The sequence below is a fragment of the Crocuta crocuta genome, unplaced genomic scaffold (genome assembly GCF_008692635.1).
Source record: "Crocuta crocuta isolate KB4526 unplaced genomic scaffold, BGI_CrCroc_1.0 scaffold749, whole genome shotgun sequence".
In the NCBI taxonomy this organism is placed as follows: domain Eukaryota; kingdom Metazoa; phylum Chordata; class Mammalia; order Carnivora; family Hyaenidae; genus Crocuta; species Crocuta crocuta.
Genome location: NW_027528214.1, coordinates 228,285 through 239,245, shown reverse-complemented (window position 1 = coordinate 239,245; position 10,961 = coordinate 228,285). Strand labels below are relative to the sequence as shown.

The following is a 10,961-nucleotide window of genomic DNA, read 5'->3' as shown; positions in this document are numbered from 1 at the left end:
CTGATACTGTGGGTCTGGAGACCACAGTTTAGAAACCCCTCCTCTAAATCAAATGTAGTGTTGAACTGAAATTTTTCTCTTAATCACTTGCTTTCCTATGCCATGGATTTTATCTTTTTCTATCCACTTAATCCTATCTCTTTAAATGGATAGTGGCATCCATGATCATTCATATCAAGAAAGTATCAAAGCCTACCCATCCCCAGCCATCGTCTCCCTAGGCCTTCACAGGTTCTTTCTCTAGCCCCTCAACATGCACTCACAGCCCCCCTTTGGCTCCGTGGTTGGGCTTCTACTGCATCCCTGTCTTCTGGATGACTCCTTTCTGAAGAACTATCTTGGACTGACTCAGGAACTCTCCTTAAAATCAAAATCCAATATATTTACCCTTTTGACTTACACAAAATAGTGGATATGAGACACCTGGTCATTTTCCCTTTCCTCCTCTGAAGTGCAGCACATGGATTAGAATTGACGAAGGAACAGGCTGGAACCCTGGATGGATCTAAACCCTGGATGGATCTACACCTCCATCTTTCCTAAGGGAAGGGTATTGAACTTTTTATTTATCTCTTTTGTTTCTTTTTTCCTGCATCTATACTTAAACACATGGCTATAGGCAAATAGAGAAATAGGAAAGCACATGTAGGGAAAGAAAATTAAGCAAATCTGTTACCCAGATACAATAATCTTGCTGACCTCAGGCTTCTGGTTCACACCATACAGTTTGTGTGCACCGCAAAGCCTTCACGACCTATAATTATGATTGCTGTAATTTATAGAAGGTTTTAATAACTGCAAAGAGTAGACTAATGCTTCTCTGCCTTCACTCTTATACCTCACCACACACCATGTAGGTATCACTGTATTCTCCAAGGAGGAAAGTGAATGTTAGAAATTTAAATAGTTTGCTCAAAATCTCTCAGTTTCATAATTGACAGTGCTGGTATTTGTGCTCAGATCTCATTTCAAAGTCCATCATTGCCCTCAACTCCTCGAGTCCATCACAGGCAGTCAGCAGGATACTGTAAAAAAGAAAATTACTTTGCTGTGGGAAGCTAGCTGCAGCTCATGTAAAGTGATCTGGTAACAATAGTAATAGTGACAGTAATAATAAATATTAATAACATTTGTGGTAACTATATTCCAGGCTATGTGCTCTACATGACTTTTCTCTTTTAATCTTTAGAACCACAGTGTGTTACAGGCACTACTACTGTCCCATAGTGCTTTCTAGGCTTAATGACCTTTATGTACATTTCAGTATAATCAGTTTGTTTTTTGACTTCATCCCTTCCTTGGCCTCAAGTTCCTCACCTGTAAAATAAAGTGGTGGATGATAGGTGGTTTTCATGCTACTAGCTCCAACATGACTATCTTATGAATTTTGTCCACAATTCCAAACTCTTCCTTTCATTTCTAGATAAGCAGAAGATGAGAGACATTCTTGTTATTTTATGATAAATTTGGATTCAAACAAGTCTCCTGTAAGTTTTTGATTAAGAAAATAAAGCATGCTCATGAAAAAATAAATAGTACAGAATTCTGAAATCTAAAAATCCCCTTTCTGTTTTGGTCGTGCTCCCCAACTCATACTCAGGAGAAGTTATTTTTAAGTTTATAGATTCTTTAAAATTCTGTTTAACAAAATCCATTTCCAAACTTTCTCTCCCGTAGATATTCAGATTTCCTTATAGCTAAGGTGTGAGTAAAACAGAAAAACATTCTGAATAGTGGTATGAACGTGGCTTTTGTGGATGTGAGTTCCCATATATAAAAGGAAAAAAGCATCAAAACCTTATCAGGTCTAGTCACTGGGAACATGTTGAATTTATCACACACACAAAAAATGGCTTCAGTGTCTTACACAAGTTTATAGGTGCTTTGGGAGTCGTCTGGGAGTGGCAGGCAGGACCTTATCAGCCTAGTAGCCCAGCACCACCCAGTGAGTCAGGGGTGAAGGCAGCAGTCATGGTGGCTAAGAGCATAGACCCAGAGCCAGACCATCTGGATCTGAATCACAGTGCTGACACTATTTGTGTTACCTCTTTTTGCCTCAGTTTCCCCATGTGTAACATTGCTTTGAATATTAAGTAAATTAATATTTGTTAAGAATTTCAAACAGTGCCTAGAATATAGTAAGAATTACATAAATAAAACAATACAGAATCCCTTTCTGTAGTCACTCCTGAGAGATTTGTTCACAGTTGTTCCAGAATGTCTAGCGTGCAGTTTGGCAAATTTTAATTGCTCGATTAATATTTTTTTTAATGCTTTATTTATTTCTAGGAAAGAGAGAGAGACAGCGTGAGCAGGGGAGGGTCAGAGAGAGAGGGAGTCACAGACTGAAACAGGCTCCAGGCTCTGAGCTGGCAGTCAGCACAGAGCTTGAAGTGGGGCTCGAACCCACGAACTGAGAGATCATGACCCAAGCGAAAGTCGGACACTTAACCGACTAAGCCACCCAGGCGCCCCAGCTCGATTAATATTTTTGAATGAATAATGGTTGAATATTTCCAGAGTTAGGGATCAGAACAATACGAGTAAACTCATTTCCTAGTTGGATAGCTCTAGATAATAGAAAATATTTTCCTTTACTAAGTCAAAAGCTGCACCACCTCTTAATTTCTACTGATTATTCCTGGTTCCAAATTCTGCAACAACTTACTGTGACTCCTGCCCATTGAATTGGTGGCATCTCTTCACATATTTTGAAGATCGTCTGCATGCTCTTTCTCAGTAATTACTACTGCCTTCCTCACTTATTATTCTATAGTTTCATCTCTGGCTGTGTTATCATGGACAGTATGCTGTTTGGGCTTCATATGCATACCTAAAGCACTCAGAAGAATTACATGAGTCATGTGTGTGCAAGCAGTTAGCTCAGGACTTGCTACAGATTAGGCCACTTAAGAATTTTAATGGTGTTGGGGTGTGTGGGTAGCTCAGTTACTTAAACCTCTTACTCTTGACTTCAGGGTCATGAGTTAAAGCCCTGCATCAGCAAGGAGTTTGGTTTTGTGTGTGTGTGTGGGGGGGGGGGGGTTGTCTTTAAATGTGGCTCAGTTCTTTAAGTTCAACAGACCTTAGATCAGGCCCTGATCATTTTTTACCTCGATGATTGTGTTTACTTCCCTCCCTCCAACCTTTCCTCTATATGGCTACAAGAATTACAATTTCTAAATAGATTTTATCATATTACTGGTCATCTTAGAAATCTCTGGTGATGTCTATGCTTAAAGAAGAAAGTCATTTTTGCTTACCCAGATAATGACTAGCTTTTAAAGCTATCTTCCTGGCCTCATTATCTGACCATTTTTCTTCTTATACTGTATACTCCTAGTCAGACATTTAGGCAGGACCGCCATATAACAGATACTTTCATGTCTTTGGATCTTTGCACATGCGTTTTTTTGTTGTTGTTTTTTTTAACCTAGAATGCCTACTACTCTCTGTTTTGTAATAACCCTTTACCTTACCAAATCCTTCCTACTCTTTTGTATTTGATTTAAATACCTCCCTCCTCTATAAGGAGTCCATCCCTGAGTCCCCCAGACAAAATTTATCATTTTTCTTTTGGGCTTAACACATATTTATACCTCTTTGAGTATATAAACATTGTATTTTAGCTCTTCATTTATGTGTAATTGTAGTTGCTAATCACATTTTGTTTAGTATCTTATACTTAAGGATGTTTCTACTTCTTTCTATTTGTTCTTCATATTATACAAATCAGAATTCCTATTTTATATATAAAGTAGGAGAGACAAAAGAGTCTCTGAATCTGGTAAACACTTCAATAATGTAGATAACATTTCTTTAGACTTAACCATGTAGGAAGCATTATCCTAAGTGTCTTGCATGTAGTGAATCATTTAATTTCTTACCTAGCCCCCTAAGGCTGCTACTAATGCTGTATTTCATTGATTTTTAAGATGTGTCTTATTCAGTTAGCTGTTGCTGCATAATACAACTCCCCCAAATGTAATGGTCTAAAATAATAAAGACTCTTGCTCATGAACCTGTAGAATTTTTTCACGGATCTGGGTAGGCTCAGATAGTTTTACAAAAGCTTGTTCATGCATCTGTGTTTAACTAGTGGGTAGGTTGGATGCTGAGTAATTTAGCAAGACCTTGGGTAGAATAAATTGGCTTTATTCCACATGATCTCTCAGCTTCCTAGCAAGTTGAGGGGGGTAATTTTCCTAGTAATAGCAGAGTTCCAGGATCAAGTGGAAGTGTGCAAGGCTTCTTGAGCGTCAGTTTGCAAATAGGCACATCATATGTCTGTCATATTGTATTGGCCCAAACAGGTCATAGGGCAAGCAGAGATTCAGGTATGGGAGAAACAGACTTCCTGATGGGAGCAGCTGCAGAAGATGTGGCTTGAAGGAAGGGAAGAATTCATGCCATATTTACAATCAAACTGCCACATGCCTTTTTTTTCCTCTGCCCTGTAACATCTCTGAAATTGGTCTTATAATCATTGCTGGCTTCAGCCTGGGTTTCCCTCAAATTCTTCCAGAGATAATTTGTGTTTGCTTCTGCCCATCACCTGGAGCATGACTGACCTAAGGCCACTTTCAGTTAAATTCTTTTTTGTGGTTTTCAGACCATACGGCTAGTGTGAATTCAGCCTGTATGGACACGAACTCCTTGTTTATATTGCAGGGAACACATCCCTTCTGTTTGCACTCTAGTCAAAGTGGAGGCATGCAAGTTTTCTGGAACTTTTCTCTGTGTGTCACGTCTCTTTCTTATTTTCCTCACATTGAGGTCCTAACCTTTTGATATGTCCACGTTACCCTGGATCTTCATTTCAGCTCTCTGCTTTGGGTGTTTTTCTTTTGTAGTAGTGTATCAAATAGAGGTGTATCTTACAATGAAAGACATCTTAGATAAAATATGGTATATCTTTATTATAAAGATGAGGAATTTGAACCACACTGAGTTTAATTAAGTTGCCAAAGGCGTAGCTGTTGAATGGTAGAAGGATTAAAGCCCAGGTACTCTGGTATAGCACTCTTCCTACTACCATTGCCACTATTCAATTACAGAACTGAATATTCAGCTTTAAAAAAATGCATTATAGCTTAGAAATTTCCATATATTGTGCCTTTTATCACTACCTGCCTTGATAATTCTGACAGTAGACAGGGGTTACAGAATTTAGTATGTATGTACATATGCAAAAGATCAAATATTAATAATATGCTTTGTCTTTCAGGCAATACACGCTATTTTATTAGTGACCTAACTTTATGAAGTTAATAATATATGTAGTTCAAGATCTGGAGTAAGTCTATTAAGAGAGACTTTCCAGCAGTTTCTAAAATAAATATTTCCATGATTATCCTATTATAATTAGCTTTGTCTCCATCCTCACATAATACTGAATCTGCCCAAGACTGTAAGGCTCATCACAACTTTTTGTCTGATCAATGTGTCCATCTACTAAATTATTCACTGTTAAGAATAGAGGCTCTATGATTATTTGACTCATTCAAATTCTTTAATCAAATAATTCATGTACAATAGACAACTAACAAATATTAATGAAAAGATAATGAATGGGGTTTTAACCCCAACAACAAGAACATTTTTATCTAGCTGTGAAAAAGCTATGGTTTAATGTTCAGTTTTTTAATTGCAAGAATTACCGTGTTGCCCTAAGCTGTTGCTTTTTTCATCTAGCTTTACAGTTTAGAAATATTAAACACTTTTTAAAATTTCATACAATTGGAGATACGCTCTGAAATATTTGCCAATAAAGAACCACAAGTTTTTCTCAGGCTGCAAAGCAGCAATGGGACATTAAATATTTAAAAACACCACAAAGTTTTTTCTCTGAGCTGCCAACCTTTTCTAAAGAAATGTATTAAAAGAATTCCCTCCAGTCTCCATAAGATGCCTACATTTCATGAATACAGGTAATACCTTTCCCTCTTTACTGTAAATAAATCTAAAATTTCTTCTTACTGAAACTCCTAAAAGTAAACATATGATGTTTTTCTCATCGAGCTCTAAGGAGGTCCCTAAATAGATTTCTACCACCTACAAATAGCCAGGTTTTGGTTAGTGGAAAGTGCCGTATGTTTCTCTGTCTGGCACCTTGGTACGTGGATTTTTAGTTTTCTTCCAGTTGGAGATGTGCAGTGTCAGACTATAATACTAATAAATAAGACAAATAGTTCAGAATCTTTTCAATTTCTTAAGTGGATTTCTGCACATATTTAACAGAACTGAGGGTTGACATATGGTTATATCCACATTCCATTTTGAGTAAATAAAACAGTGATCTTCTAATAAATAAGCATTTTTCAGTTATATTTTGACACTAAGATTCTCTCTGAAATGCTATGTTTTACCAATTTTGGTCTCACTTTTTTTCTTGCTAGCCTTTTACTTGTTTTTTTTTCTTCTTTCTCATCTTTCTTTTTTCTTTTTAACTGCATTATGTTCAAAGAGACTTTGTCTTTCTCAAAGCATGATTAAAATGTTAAATATTTAGCTGTTATTCTTCGTAATTATTCAGTTGCTATCATTCTGTGTTTCTCTTTTAAAGTCAGCTTTTCAGACTTTGTTTGTTGTCTTTAAAGTCTCATTTATTCTCAGCATAATTCCTTGAAAATTATTTCCACTCAACAAATAATTGGTGGATATCATAACAGTAGAAAAGAACAGTAACTAACTTTTTCCTTAGTAGTGTTTTAAATGCTTTACTTGCTTCAAAATAATACAATTAAGCCAATGAAAATGTACAGTGCTTTTTAGCTTTAAGGACTAAATGAAAAAAATCTTAGATAAAACACATTAAAGTAAGAGTAGGTTTGTTGTGTTGATTTGGAATTTACAGAACTATTATAATCTAGAGAGACTCTCTAAGCGTGTTTTGCTTAACCTGTTCAGAAATGGAATGAAATTAAGACTGTGATGGTTTCTAAAGATGGCTGACATCAGTTCTTTCCATTTCCACACATATATGCCACTCCTCCACCCAAAGGTAGAGTATAATTCTTCTCCCTGTAATTCTGTGCTGGCCATCTGACTGCTCTGATAAAATGTGGCTTAAGTGGCATTCTAGGTCTTCTGTGTCCAAGCCTTACGTGGACTGGGGGCTTCTTATTTCCTCTTGTTTGGAACCCGTGGCCATGCTCTGAGGAAGCCTGAGTAGCCATATAGATAGGTTCACATGGAGGAGAACCTGGGCTCTGCCTTTCAGCTCCAACTGCACTCTCAGATGGTGGTCAGCACCAATCACCAATTTCCTGTTGTATGAACAAGGCCTTTTGGACCTCATGGCCGTCTCATATGAAGCACAAAACACACCCAGTCAACACACACACACACATACACACACACACACACACATACACACACACACACACACGGTTATGGGATTACATAACTGGTGTTAGCATGTGCTTCTGTGTAAGAGGAAAGATTAAGAATAAGTCAGATAATAGAGATGAGATCTGAGGGATCAGGGAAACAGTCCCAGGGAGAGCAAGGGAAGTTCAACATTCTAAACTGTTGAGATTGTCATGGTGAATTGAGGTGCCATTTTACCATGATTCTAAAAGTAATGTCCTTACCATACCCTCAGAACTCATGAGAGAGAAAAACCAGTTTATAATCTAAAAAGGCTGTATTACTTTTAACCAGTCAATACACTAAGAGGCCAGAAACGTGTGGGGAGGGACCCTTCCTAATCTCAGTAGTTTTTGTGCATCTGAAGTTTACCAGGGATGCATCAGGGGTCCAGTCACTTGCATGCCATTCATATCGCTCTCCTGCTTTATCAGAGCATTGATCTTGTCTCCTTTCCTCCTTTAGTATTATTTCTGTTCTATCTTGTGACCTTTACCCACCCCGTTGCAGACAGTGCTCCTGATGGTCTTATTTGGAGAAGAAAGTTTGAGTACCTCAATGTCTGCTGTTTCCAAGACAATCTTGAATTGTACTGCCAGTTTTAATGCCAGTATTGCTTAGCATTTTAAGGGTTGTTATGCGAAAATATTGAGTCTCTTTTTTCTTTCTCAATTGCCTTACAGAAGGCAGTCTTACTTTTCTTTGCATTGTGTATTCTGTATCCTAGGCAACCCCTCTTTGCTACTACTCCCCTCCCCCACACCTCACAACCTGTCACAAAAAGACAGCCTCAGATTCTCAATCAGAGGGTCTTTTTGTTGATTTTTTTCCCAGAATATTTTCAGTCCCTCAACTTTTCTGATGAAATTAGTCTGCTTATAGAGATTGGAACCCCTTCCCCACCAGCCCCCAAACAAAAAATCTTTTATTTCTGTTACTGAGATACCAGCAAGGCTTTCTTAAATTATTTTTGTGCAATTCAGAGTGACTCATTGGTGTAGAGACATTGCTGGATTGATGAAGTTTTTCCTTTATTAAAACATTACCACAAATGCTTGAGATTCTGAAGGATCTGAAGGAGAATTTTCAGGGGCATTAGACCGAGTATCAGGGAATTCTCTCCAGATCATGACAAAACCTCTACTCACCTGACTGTGGGAGCAAAAGTGACTGCCTTGTATAAATATTCCTGAATATTGTCTCCAGGCTTCCCACGGGTCTGTGAAGCTGCTCCTTTTGTTCTTTTGTGAACTGCTCCTACTGGCTATTTTACACTTTACTGGTTTGGTGAAGTACACTTGCCTCTGACACTGTTAACCATAGAGAGTAACTTCCAAGAATTTTAAGGTTGATGAGAATAGTCACAAAAGTGATTTAGGAAAAAAAAATTAAAGGTAGTGTGGCAAGAGGGAAGGATTTTTGTGTAATAAAACCAAAATGAAGTCAGGGTTCAAAAATCATTGAAATCCATTAAGTCATCCTAAGGTAGTTTGTGCATTATTGGTACGAGGCAAAAATTCAGACAGTTAATGGCAGGCACTGAGGCCAACACCGTAATCCCAGAATCCATTTTAATTGTATGAAAGATTTTATATATTGAATCTAATGGCACCTGTCAAGCTATTTGAAAAATTGAGGCATATTATGAAATTTTATAATCAGAAATAACCAATTATGGGTTTTTAAATTATTAGACCTTAGTGAATCTCTTAATGGAGTGTTTAGAACTATAGGTGTTATGTAAAAGTAATTCCGTGCAAATGCACAGGATTGTGAAGCATCAGTCCTGCTCTAAGGAACAAGGGAATCATGAGGATCATCCACATATTTAAAAATAAAAACAAGCTGGCTGATAAACATTTGGGGTTAGTTCAAACATAGATGAAATTGCTTTCTTGACAAATTTGACAAAATGCTCAGCTCTCAAGAAGAAAGAGAAGCCTATTTGAAGAACTGGGACCCGTGGGAATATAGAGAGGTCATTTCTATATTAAAGAGGACAGTACATTATTTGCAAAATGCCACTCTCTCTACATGTTTGTCGTGAGTTTCTTGAAAATTAGTGATGATCTTCAGAAATAGCTGCTGTCAGTCCCTGTAGATTCTGACAAGGTAGATTGTACCATACTACATTCATTAGTAGGAGAATTAGAAAATATGTCAGCAAGACAAAAAAGCTGATGGAAGATGTTTTACCTCTATATTAGGTGTACCAATGGGGGAAAAGAACTTTATTCAGGAAAACAGACATAACGAAGCATGATAAGAGGATAATTTTTTAAAAACCCAAATGACCTGGGGCGCCTGGGTGGCTTAGTCGGTTAAGCGTCCGACTTTTGCTTAGGTCATGATCTCGCGGTTCGTGGGTTCGAGCCCCGTGTCGGGCTCTGTGCTGACTGCCAGCTCAGAGCCTGGAGCCTGTTTCAGAGTCTGTGTCTCCCTCTCTCTGACCCTCCCCTGCTCACGCTCTCTCTCTCGCGCGCTCTCTCTCTCTCTCTCTCTCTCTCCTAGAAATAAATAAAAATATTAAAAAGAAAAAAAACCCAAATGACCTTAGTTGCAAGTGATCTTAAATCTCAGAAAGCTCCATTTCATTTTCATATTATTTAATGTTTTTTTTTCTGTTATGCTCTCCCAAATACTTTAAAATACTGGAGTATCCTCTAAATCCTCAAATCAGGATTCAGGAATTAGTGGGTTCATTGTTTTACTAAATTCTCTTTTTAAAATTTTTTAATGTTTTATTTGTTTTTGAGAGAGGGAGGGAGGGAAAGAGAGAGAGAGAGAACGAGCGAGCGAGCAGGGAAGAGGCAGAGAGAAAGGGAGACAAAGAATCTGAAGCAGGCTCCAGGCTCCGAACTATCAGCACAGAGCCTGATATGGGGCTCAAACTCATGAACTGGGAGATCATGACCTGAGCTGAAGTTGGATGCTTAATCTGAAGTTGGATGAGTAAATTGAGCCACCCAGGTACCCCTTGTTTTACTAAAGTCTAGTCATTCAGATATGGTTAGTACATATATTCCCTCTAGATTAACTACATAATTAACTAAAATACTTTATTCCTTAAGCACTTCAGATAGTCACAATGACCATATGTCAATATGAATTTTCCTTATAATATCAGACCATATATTGAAGTCCAAGGGGTAGAGAGAGTCAAAGACATGTTCAGGAAAAGGGTTCTGTGCATAGAAGATGTATACAAATGAAGTCATAAGATCAAAGATAGGGATTTGGGTATGAAGATTTGGGTATGAAGATAATAATCCCTAATGTTTATTAAGCACTTTTCATTTAGTCATTGTGTTCAATACTTAACACAAATGAGTCAATATTAGGTAACTATTGTAACAGTGAGAGATGTAGGCCCATTTCATGGGTGAGTACACTGGGTGCTGCACGATTAAAAGCCTTGCCCAGTGCTATACAGCCAGTAAATGACAGTTGGTTATTTCAACTCCAATCAAATCCAGATCCCAAATTAGGGCTTCACAATATAGCAGAGACAGGGCCTGGGTGCTGATACACAGAGTTGCAGGTCAAGGTTCTTAAGCTATTGGAGGAAACTGAGGAAATCACTGTCTCTA

General features: G+C 37.8%; 1 long non-coding RNA gene across 1 annotated transcript; it reads right to left on the bottom strand.

Moving 5' to 3' along the window:
- Nucleotides 1-973: 973 nt before the first annotated feature.
- LOC144222528 (uncharacterized) lies at nucleotides 974-8,016 on the bottom strand. Its single transcript, XR_013332422.1, has 3 exons — nucleotides 7,926-8,016; nucleotides 1,318-1,419; nucleotides 974-1,025 (listed from the first exon to the last, which is right to left on the bottom strand). It is a non-coding gene; the product is annotated as an uncharacterized LOC144222528 (long non-coding RNA).
- Between the last annotated feature and the right edge of the window lie 2,945 nt (nucleotides 8,017-10,961).